Consider the following 10,830-nt stretch of genomic DNA (forward strand, 5'->3'; position numbering starts at 1 on the left):
GTTTCTCCTCAAGATTTCAGCAAATAAATCTGGGTTCAAAATGCAGTGGGGTAATATTTCTCGACTGCAAGAGCTTGCTGAGTGGAAGATTGTACGAACAGATCCGTGGCTCTCAAGGGAAAGATCCGCATTTTACAGATTTACATTCTGATAAATAGTAAAACAGAAGTTAGTGTCCACATCAGAAGTATTGGCATTGCTAGCCAGAGACCTCTTTTGCCTCCTTTCTGTTCACAATCTCCTCTGAAGCTTGTTGGAACTAAAGTCTGCAGCCTGTCCCCTCCGAGGCAGATTAAGATAGGATCACTGGAATCCTTCAGTGTGGGTGAAGAGGGCCTGTTCTCAACCATAGGTTGTGCCAGAGTGTATGTGGCTGATTAAACCATGGCTGGTTGCCCGAAGGGAATGTGCTGAGCTGGCTTGCACAGCATCAGGGTTTCTAGAGGAAGAGAAAAACAGGTCCAGGCTTAAGAAGGACGAGGTCAAGGCTGGGGAAAGCGGAAGAGCATATTTGTAGGGAAAACAGGACTAGAAGTTAGGGGTCTTATCTGGCTTCAGCACACTTCTCTGTGCCTTCGATGTAAGTTAAAATATTGCAAAAGTGAGCTTGCTTTTTAATAAGTTGGTTTACATCTAAGTGCTGCACTATGTCTATTCTAATTATATCAGCATGAACTGCAAATGAGAGTCTTTCCCTCTACTCCCACCTGGAAGCATATCTAAAGATCTTCAGGTAGAGTAGTTACTTGTTTACATCTTGTCATCTCCTTTTCCCCCAGGAGATTTAGAGGTTTAGGTTCTCAGTTTCAACTATAAATAGCTGCAAAAGCAATACAATTTTTTTTTTTTTTTAACAGTATTTGTGAAAACAGCAAACGCAGCAATTCTTTAAGAGCCTTTCAGCTGGCTGCGGGACATACATATGGATAGTAGAACCACTGGGGTAGGGAATGGTACTCCTACAGTTTTAGTGTAATAATACGAAGTTTCACGGAATTTTCATAACCATTTCTTATTTTCAAAAATACAGTCTTAATTATTTTATCTTGTTCATTTTTACTAGTACAACTACAGAATTATGCACTGTAGGTAAACGGGAATTTAGGAGAGATTTTTTTCTGAAAAATTCAGAAATGCAACAGTCTGAAGGTTAGCAGAGAAATAGCAAGACCTGCACTTCTAAATAAAATAATACTTTGCACTTCCAGAGCGCCGAGTGTCTACAAGGACCTCGGAATGCTTGACATATGTTTAGTTCATTCTTACCTCTGTATCCACATACCACAGGTTGAGAAATACACAGAGGGAAGTTGATTCATAGACTTAATTGATTTACCAGACATTAGGTAGGAAGTTTCTGCCAGAGTCTTATTTCCTAAACCCAGTATTTTGTTTCAATTATAAGATCAAAGGAAAACACAACTCGTGCTGATCAATGTTCAGATTCAACCAACTCTGTTTGTAGAAGATTGTAACCACGTATAGTGTTAATGCAGCACAGGTTGGAGTCGGAGTATTTCACAGCCATACAGTGTGGCTCTTTGTCTCCTTCTAGTGGTTTGCATTTCTTATAGATTTGCTACTAGCTCCAAACTACTACAGTTTTGTACTTTTGTTCGGGTAACTGGAGTTCTTATACTGAGTGCCATAGGTCTTGGCATTCCTTGAGGCAGTTCACTCAGAGGCTTACTAGGTATATCAGCATTCGTTCTCTGCTTAAAAAGGCTGTGTTGCTTGGTTGGTTTTCAAGAGCAGAGAGTGAGGAGTTAAGGATTTTACGTTTATCCCAGCCAAAATCTGACTGAGATACAGCTCATATAATCAAACTATTTTATGCTGGTGCCACTCTGAAAATAGACTATGATTTTATATGTGGATATCTATACAAAAATCTTATCTGAGAAAAGCTATACTGCCATCCGGTACTTAATGGAAGCCATTTCATTTGAGAGGCCTATGAATGATTATTGATTTTTCTCTGTCATTCCCAAAAGAACAGAAAACAATCCTGAATATTTTCTCCAAAGCAGTCAAAGTGACAGGAATATTTACCATAATTAGTCCTTCATTATGATGTATCTGGTTCATTGTACAAACCATATATTGACTCCTGCGGACTCAATGTTATTTGTGGAGCAGATGTGGAGGCCAAATCCCGTAGTGTTGACCTCACTGAAAACATTATGCTTACAGCCTGGGTCATGCAAAGCACCACGGCCTGATGTCCAGACCAGCTGTGACAACTCCAGCTCCCAGAAACAATGCCACTGAAAAAGGAGATGCTCGTACAGAAGACAAGATAAATTAAAAAATAGCCTAGGTTCTTCTGCTGTGAATCTGGTATGAACACAAAGAAGGATGCTAGAAAGCTGCTTGTAACAAAAGGGTTAATAAGTCATCGGCAGGATTAAAATACAGACACTAAAATCAGACCAAAAGCAAAAGGTGGTTGCAACACGCATCTATACTCATCCTAAGGGAGAAAATAAAGCCATAGAATTGCTCCATCTGCAACTCCAGCTGCTTCTGACACTAATCGCTCTTTTTGGCCTTTTAATGCATCCTAACGAGAGAGCAGAGATACTTCATTAAATAATTCAGCCTTTCTAAGGAGACACTTTCATCAGGTGTCCACCATAAGCCCTTTCTAGCAATTACTGGAAAGCCAGTACATCCAAACACAGAGAACATTCCCTTTTATTCTGTCAGTCTCTGTCTTAAAACCTCTAGAGATTCAGCAACCGTGCTGAAAATGCCAAATCAACGCAGACTTCGTTGAGATTAAGTCAGTGAGAGTACACCTACGCTGCGTTGGAGCCAAGCTGAGAAATTCTGTGTTACCTCTGGTCAGTCTGTAGCTTGTGTTTAAAATGTGTTTGTCTAAAATTGTGCAGTGTCACATTTTAAACTATTTCAGGAGTGAGTTTGTCTGCACCTGAGTAGCCTGAGCTGCAGACCATTTCATGACAGTTCTTGGTATAGCAGGTTTAAAGTCAAGTTATGGCCAAAGTAATTAAAAAGCAGAGTATGAGACGGTCCTTTTAAAATCATAGAATCATAGAATCATAGAATGGTTAGGGTTGGAAAGGACCTTAAAGATCATCTGGCTCCAACCCCCCTGCCATGGGCAGGGAAATCCTCCACTACACCAGGTTGCCAAAAGCCTCATCCAACCTGGCCTTGAACATTTCCAGGGATGGGGCATCCACAACTTCTCTGGGCAACCTGTTCCAGTGCCTCACCACCCTCAATGTAAAAAATTTCTTCCTTATATCTAATTGAAATCTCCCCTCTTTCAGTTTGAATCCATTGCCCCTTGTCCTATCACTACACGCCCTTGTAAAAAGTCCCTCTCCAGCTTTCCTGTAGGCCCCGTTTAGGTACTGGAAAGCTGCTATAAGATCACCCCGGAGCCTTCTCTTCTCCAGGCTGAACAGCCCCAACTCTCTCAGCCTGTCTTCATAGCAGAGGTGCTCCAGCCCTCGGATCATCTTCGTGGCCCTCCTCTGGACTTGCTCCAGTAGCTCCATTTCCTTCTTATGTTGGAGACTCCAGAGCTGAACACAGTATTCTAGGTGGGGTCTCACGAGAGCTGAGTAGAGGGGCAGAATCACTTCCCTCGACCTGCTGGCCACATTTCTTTTGACACAGCCCAGGATATGATTTGCTTTCTGGGCTGCCAGCACACATTGCCGGCTCATGTTGAGCTTCTCATCCACCAGCACTCCCAAGTCTCTTTCCTCAGGGCTGCTCTCAATCCATTCTCCGCCCAGCTTGTACTTGTGCTTGGGATTGCCCCGAGCCACGTGCAGAACCTTGCACTTGGCCTTGTTGAACTTCATGAGGTTCTCACAGACCCATCTCTCCAGCCTGTCAAGGTCCCTCTGGATGGCATCCTTTCCCTCCAGCGTGTCCACAACACCACACAACCTGGTGTCATCTGCAAACTTGCTGAGGGTGCACTCAATCCCACTGTCCATGTCTCCAACAAAGATGTTAAATAGCACTGGTCCCAGTACTGACCCCTGAGGAACACCACTTGTCACAGGCCTCCACATGGACATTGAACCGTTGACTACAACTCTTTGAGTGCAACCATCCAGCCAATTCCTTATCCACCGAGTGGTCCATCCATCAAAACCATGTCTTTCCAGTTTAGAGACAAGGATGTCATGTGGGACAGTATCAAATGCTTCGGATAAATCCAGGTAGATGATGTCAGTTGCTCTTCAAAATCCCACGTCAGAGCAAGCAGACCAGCTTGGGAGATGTTAGTATGCGTAGTTCACTTGTGTCTGAAGGGCCTCAGCCACATTGGGCATTTCTGGGATAGGCATTTTGTGATTGAGAGGCCTGTTTCTTTGCAATGTAATCTAATGAATCTAACCTGATGTGCAGACAGACCAGCAAGTTACCAGGAGAGGGTGTAGCAGGAGTAAACTGAAGCGTGAACGTCTGCTCAGCAGTACCTGCCTGCCTGCGTGCGCATGCCACTCAGGGTGAGTACCTGATGTTTCCTCTGACATATCAGAAAACAACTACTTGCAAAAGGACAGTTACAGGCAGCTGCCTGGCTCAGTGGCATGCTTATGGTAACTTCTGTCTCTGCCTGTGTTCTACAGAGACCAGATACATGCAGGGAGTGAGGAGGTGGGGCAGGAATAGACGGTATATAGTGATTTATTGCAAGGCGGATGGTGAGTCCAGGAAGAGAGCAGAAGATTCTGGCTGTCAGGTTTGTGCCTCAGCCACTAGAGAGGGTCAGAAGAGGCATAAGAGTCTTGAGGCTAACCCACAGGGATGTCTCATCTTCAGGAACTAAAAAACCTGTAGCAGTGACACTTCAGACAGTAGAAAAGAAGTGTAATCTCCAAAATTTTCCATGTTGTAAACCAGTTTGCTGGACTTGGGGCACTGTATGTGGCAGCCTAAGCCCAGGTGAACTTAAACTCACCTTTCAGTTGAAATGCTCTGGAAATGTCTTTTTTTTCTGTGCTCGAATTAAATTAGAATGACTTTAAACCTACTAAACGAAGACTCTTGGTTCCCTTTTGAAACATAACATTTCTAATCAAAATACAGATGTAAAAATACATGGGAAGAAGGAAACTGAGCTTGATGTAGCTTTGGTTTAGGGAGGAAAAATAATATAATTCAATAAGACTAGCTTAAACTCTCTGATTAAAGCTTTTATAACATAACAGATAGGGAAGATGAGATCTACACTGAGATAAAGACAGTATAGATCAAAAGAGCTTGTGTTCATGCCAACTAGATTAAATGACAGGATGTGGTGAAGTGCTGGGTACCATATCTGGTTACTTTACATACAAAGCTTTATTTGCTGAATGTAGATATATCTATTAGGTTATAGGCATTTATATATGGAAACTGTAGAAATAAATTGAAAGCAATCTACCATGTGTAAAGTGTTTGTTCTGATATCGTTCTAAGATTACATTTCTTCCAATTAGTATGTAATGCTGTAATTTTGTATAGCTGTCTCTCTCGCTAAGATTATAGAAGTAAATTGTATTAGAAATTGTGGTTTATGTCTAAATGTCTTAGCATTCCACCATTCTCACCTGTTAGCTTCTGTGCATAAATTCAATAGAACCATCTGTTTCATACTCCGACTTCATTTTAGCAGGACGCTTAGGACAACTTTAGGAGTAAATTAAACTTAGGATCCAAATTGCAGTTGTAATTTTAAGGGAGTTTTTTATGTTTATTTATCTGAACATGGCCCCTGAAGAGGCCAGATACAGGACTGGAAGGCTCTTCGATCTAACCCAGTGTGGCCATTCCTATGTTTCTTATACACTCTGCAACAACAGGATGTGGGAGGAAAGGAATATGAATGCCAGGAAGGGAAAACACTGCCACATACGAAGATGCCACAGGTCTGTGCCACTGTGTACTGCTGCAAGGCAGCAGGAAGGGTCTGTCCCCCACATCTGCTGAACAGGCCACAAAGCCCTGCCTGGTCAAGCTGTGCCAGAAAGAAACACAAAGGACAGATTCTGTCATCTCTGCAGGAAGATTGATGACTCAGAAAATGAACGGTTTAGCATGGGATGCAACTGAACTGAACAGATTTCATTAGCTGCACCTCCCTTTTATTGTTATTTTCATTGTTGCTGCAGCGCTGCCTAGAAGCCAAAGCCTCATGGTGCTCCAAGCTGGAAATACTCTTAAGAAGATTGTCTCTGTCTCAGAAATCTTAAACAATAAGCAAAAGTCAAAAGATGAAGAAAGTAGGAGGAAAAAGCCTTTAGTGCATAGAACACATCAGTAGTGTTGGATTATTTCTGGCAGACAGATGCAGGACAGGCTGGAGCAACATCCCAGCATAATCAGAGGCAGAAACAGCTACAACTGCAGTAGAAGAGGTGCACAGTTCCGTTGTCAGGCTCTGTGACACAGGGAAGGGCGCAAGAGGGTGCAGCTCCCTCAGCCCTCCCAGCAAATCAACAAATAAGAACAACTTCAGTAAGGCTCCGTGCCACATGTAACCGCTCACATCTGTGCAGAGTGAGGGTAAAGCAGCAGTTCTGTGCTGATGGAAACCTTCGCACAAAAAAATCAGCTCCTTGATATTTTCTGAAACACAAATGTTGCCAGTGGTGGGTTTTCATGTAAGCAGCCCCTGCCTGTAAGAGGAGGGACTGGAAGCAGCTGGGACTTGGAGACTTAACCAGAGTAGTTTCAACTGCAAGACTGTAAGAGTTGGTCTAATAGGGGGCAACTGATACATGCGAGCTGGTAAACAGGCTGAGCTACTGGTTCTGAGTCACGGCCACACAAAAAGGTCCTATCTGGTCTCAATTGCTGTGCAGTTCTGTGGGCCTTACTGCCATTCTGCAACTCACGCATCCTCTGGCTTCACAGAATGTCTTAAATGTTTCATAACCTTAAAATCCCAAGCAACCTAGGAGAGCTTGCCTGTGCTTGTTTTATTTATGTTGCTGATGGGCTTTCCATAGTGATGAAGAACAGCTTTACTGCCATGCTTAAGAAGGTCGGGGTGTAATGTTCTGATGAGGAAATACCCTGAGAGGCTGGCACCCTTGAGTGGCCTCTTGCACATCGACAAGAGAGGAAGAAGCCATTGGTCTGAGACAGGAACCCCAGTCTGTGCATTCTGCACAGGCTGTTTTTACTGCCCAGCTCAATAGAGGAGGGAACTTACAGGTGCCTCCTCCACATGGTTCTGCAGCTCGTCTCTCTCTGCAATCCCCAGACATGGAGATGGTGACTAAAGATTTACTAACATTGTGGAGGCAGGGAGTACAGGCAGGAGGGAAGGAGATTTCTTGGAAGTAAACTGGATCAGACGCATCCGTCCCAGAGGCCGTAGCTGTACTACCAAGCTAAACAGCAACAGGCTCGTTCTCTGGCTCAGAGACCAACTGGCATAGCTTGTGACCATACTGTTACATTGAGCTGGTCTCCAAAGCAGGGCTGCCACATGCAGGCTGCCTATTGGGAACAGCTCACTGTCATGCTATAGTCCTGGATCACACCAGCGAATATTGGGCCAGTTGCTAGTTGGCCCAGATCAACTAGTTAAGAGTGTAAAACTGAAGAGCATTATAGGGAAGAGATACTCCACTGTGATCCCCTTTGCTGCAGGGTCCTGCAAAACTTCTCTGCCTCTTCACTGGCAATTGCCTTATTGGTGGCTGAGGAGGAGGAAGGCCAGAACACGGGGCAGCTACTCACTGCCCTTGAGACCCTGGGTACTCCTGCAGGCGCCAAGCAACACTGACCCACTTCCAGTGTCCTCTGTGGACAATGCTGTGCAACTGCAAGGGCAGGCTATGCGACAAGAAGCAGGTCCTCCCAAAAAGGTCAGCAAGGAATGAAAACCTTGTGTGGCCAAGGCTGAAACTGGCCACATCACCAAGTCACCAAATAGCTCCGGCCAACTTCCACAGAAATCCCATCTGGTCTTTCCTCTGCGCTGCCACAGGCAGTCCCACAGCCATGCCTTACACTGCACACAAACTAATTCAGCTCTCGGCTCCTGCCTGAGTTGGCAGCTGCCCTTGCCCAAAGTACTGGGATTTGTATTTGCTATCTTTGCTGCTACAAAATACATTGTGTGCACAAAGCCTTTAAATACACTCCAGACATATGGACTGTGATCTGGAGATTCTTTGAGGAGCGGGAAGTTGTTCTGTTTGGAGTGCCTGCTACTAAAAACACAGCAGTAAAGGCATCAGGAGCAAGAAAATGCAGGCTTAATAATTGGAATAAAACACCAAAATGTACTAAATCAACATTTCCTCGCAGTTTGTCGATAGCAGCTTTACAGTTAGAGAACTTTATTACAGTGATGAACATCCAGGCCACAAGTTAGTAGCTTCTTACTTACAAATCTGTCAGCTTAGCTAAACAATCTCTGTTTGCTATTGAATACACTTGATGGCAATAATTTAGGCAAGATGAGCTGAAATCTACTGGCAAGCTGTATCTGCTGTGTCTGAAGTTATCACTGGAGGACAGATTGTCTTTTTTTTGACACAATTTCTTCTGTGCACCAGTTCCATGACATCTCTGACAGCTTCGGTGGTTGTGAAGGGGCAAGAGCATGTGCACTTGCAAACGTTAGTGCATGCCGTACACCTCACAGGTTTGCCATTTACTCCCTGCTTCAACTCTGCCCTTCAGAGTTAAACAGTTGCTATCTTGGATGGCACAAGCAATAAGTAATTATAAACTAACGCTCTAATTTCATTGGGTAAATTCTCAAATGCTGGCATGCTACTTAATTTTTTTCCTCCGTCCTGTCTTCTGTCGTGGCTCTTTTGTTGCTGATTCTGGTTTTGAGTACCTTCTATATCACAGCTGAATTTTTTGAAAATCAGCAACAACAGGTGATGTTTCACCCATCTTGAGAGTGCACTGTATTGTAGCTTCCCATACAGAGTTATAATTTGCCTTTATTTCTTAAAATTCAACCTAAATCATGGCTAAGCTGTAAATAATTGTTTTTGTGATGAAAACTATATACTGTGGGCCAAATATAGACTAGCTGCACAGAAAACCTAATCTCCAAGGACCTGCACAAATGGTGAAAGTCGAAGTAACTATACTGATGTGAAAGAAAAAAACCCTGATTTGTAATAGGTAGGGATTTGGGCAACACCTGGTAAAAAAAAAAACAAACCAACTGTGTAACACATGCCTGTATTCTGGCTGCAGTCATGCCCATAATTAGGTTTTTCTTTCCCATGAGCATAGAGGGATGGTTTGCACAGGAAACAAGCAATAGCTGCCAAGCAGATACACCAGTTAACTGTGGTCATGCGCAGTGAAGCCGTCAAACTCAGTAGCACATTCCATGCCCGGGCCTGTAGCGAGACAGGGGTTTTCCAGAGTGCTCCTCGGCGCTGCGTCACAGCAGATTTGGCCCTGTGCATTTCATCTCTGATGCATTATGATTTTATTTAGAACACACTTTAGTTCTTCAGCCTCCAGGCTGCAGAGGCAAGGTGCCAGTCTTCAGCAAGAGGGGGAAGGCCTATAAATAGAGCAGGCTAGGCTGCCACAGGCAGCTTTTGGTCTGCTTAAGTTTCTTGTTTAGCCTGGGAACAGCAGAAATCCAGTCTGCTGAGGAGATACAGCATAGTACAGGCACTACCAACAGCTCCTCTCTCCAGCCAGTAAGTATCTTGCATTTTTTAGGTACAGATACAGCCACTTACCTTTCCTGAACAAGGACAGCACTACCATTCATCCACCATCCCTCCAGCTCTCTTAGCTTTTTGCAAACTCTTGCCGTGCAAACCATCATGTACTTCCATGAAACCAGCTACTCCTGAGTAAAAGGCATTCCTTCATTTTCAAAACAACAAATAAAATGAATCCCAAAATTAAGTACCCAGAGGTAACACACATTTCATCTTTTGGAGGCCCATGGAGCTTTAAGAATTGTTGTTTAATAGTTTTGTTCTAATTTGTATCACCATCATGTCGGCTCACTAGGAGCTGTTTGTGTAAGGGACATTTTTGCTGCAGGCCAAGTATGTAATAAAAATACCACCAAGAGCCCAGTCCTGCACTCAGAGTTCTTTGTTTTCCCTCTCAGGTACCTATACTGAGAGCTTTTTCTTCCCTTACTCTGTGCTTGACTCAGAATTACTATTAAAAAAAGAAAGGCTATTTCCACAAATTTCTGCTGCCTAGCATACCTTTCAGTGAGTGTTTTATTTACAGCACAAAGCTAATGGAGGCTGTCCCTGAACAGTGCTTTTTAGACTCAAAGCCCTTGAATTGATTCTCTGAACTCCACAGCCCTAGCTTTTCAAAGCAAGCTGCAGCCAAGATTGCAAAGCAGTAGTTCTCCCTATTCCTTCCAGCTGGGATGCACCCTATGAGGGACATTTAAAATAAGTTCAGAATATGCTCTCAGCATTACGCTATGCACACAAGCAGATGGGATTACTTGTGTCAGAAAAAAAAAAAATCATCTACTAAATACTACACTTGAAAGCAAATCATCAAGTCTTAGGGAAGACAGCTGGATCTCCTAAATCTTCACTTTCATCCCAAAATTCAGCCTACATCCCTTGAAAGAACACTTGCAGACCTGTGCGCACCTAACATGCTACACAACCTGCCATTTGCTCGTGAAACCTGCGTGTCCACCGGCACCAGAGGTTAACACAGCACGTTTTTGACAGACGGACAGACCTCGTTCCCTTGCTCAGGGATCTTGAAATTCTGGGCTCAACCTTTGCAGCTCTGGTGCCGGCCCACTGCACTGGGAACCTTCCTCACCAGGGCATCTCCATGGTTCTGGCCACACTGGGGCAACCTTCC

This window comes from Tauraco erythrolophus, chromosome 2 (assembly GCF_009769465.1).
Source record: "Tauraco erythrolophus isolate bTauEry1 chromosome 2, bTauEry1.pri, whole genome shotgun sequence".
NCBI lineage: Eukaryota > Metazoa > Chordata > Aves > Musophagiformes > Musophagidae > Tauraco > Tauraco erythrolophus.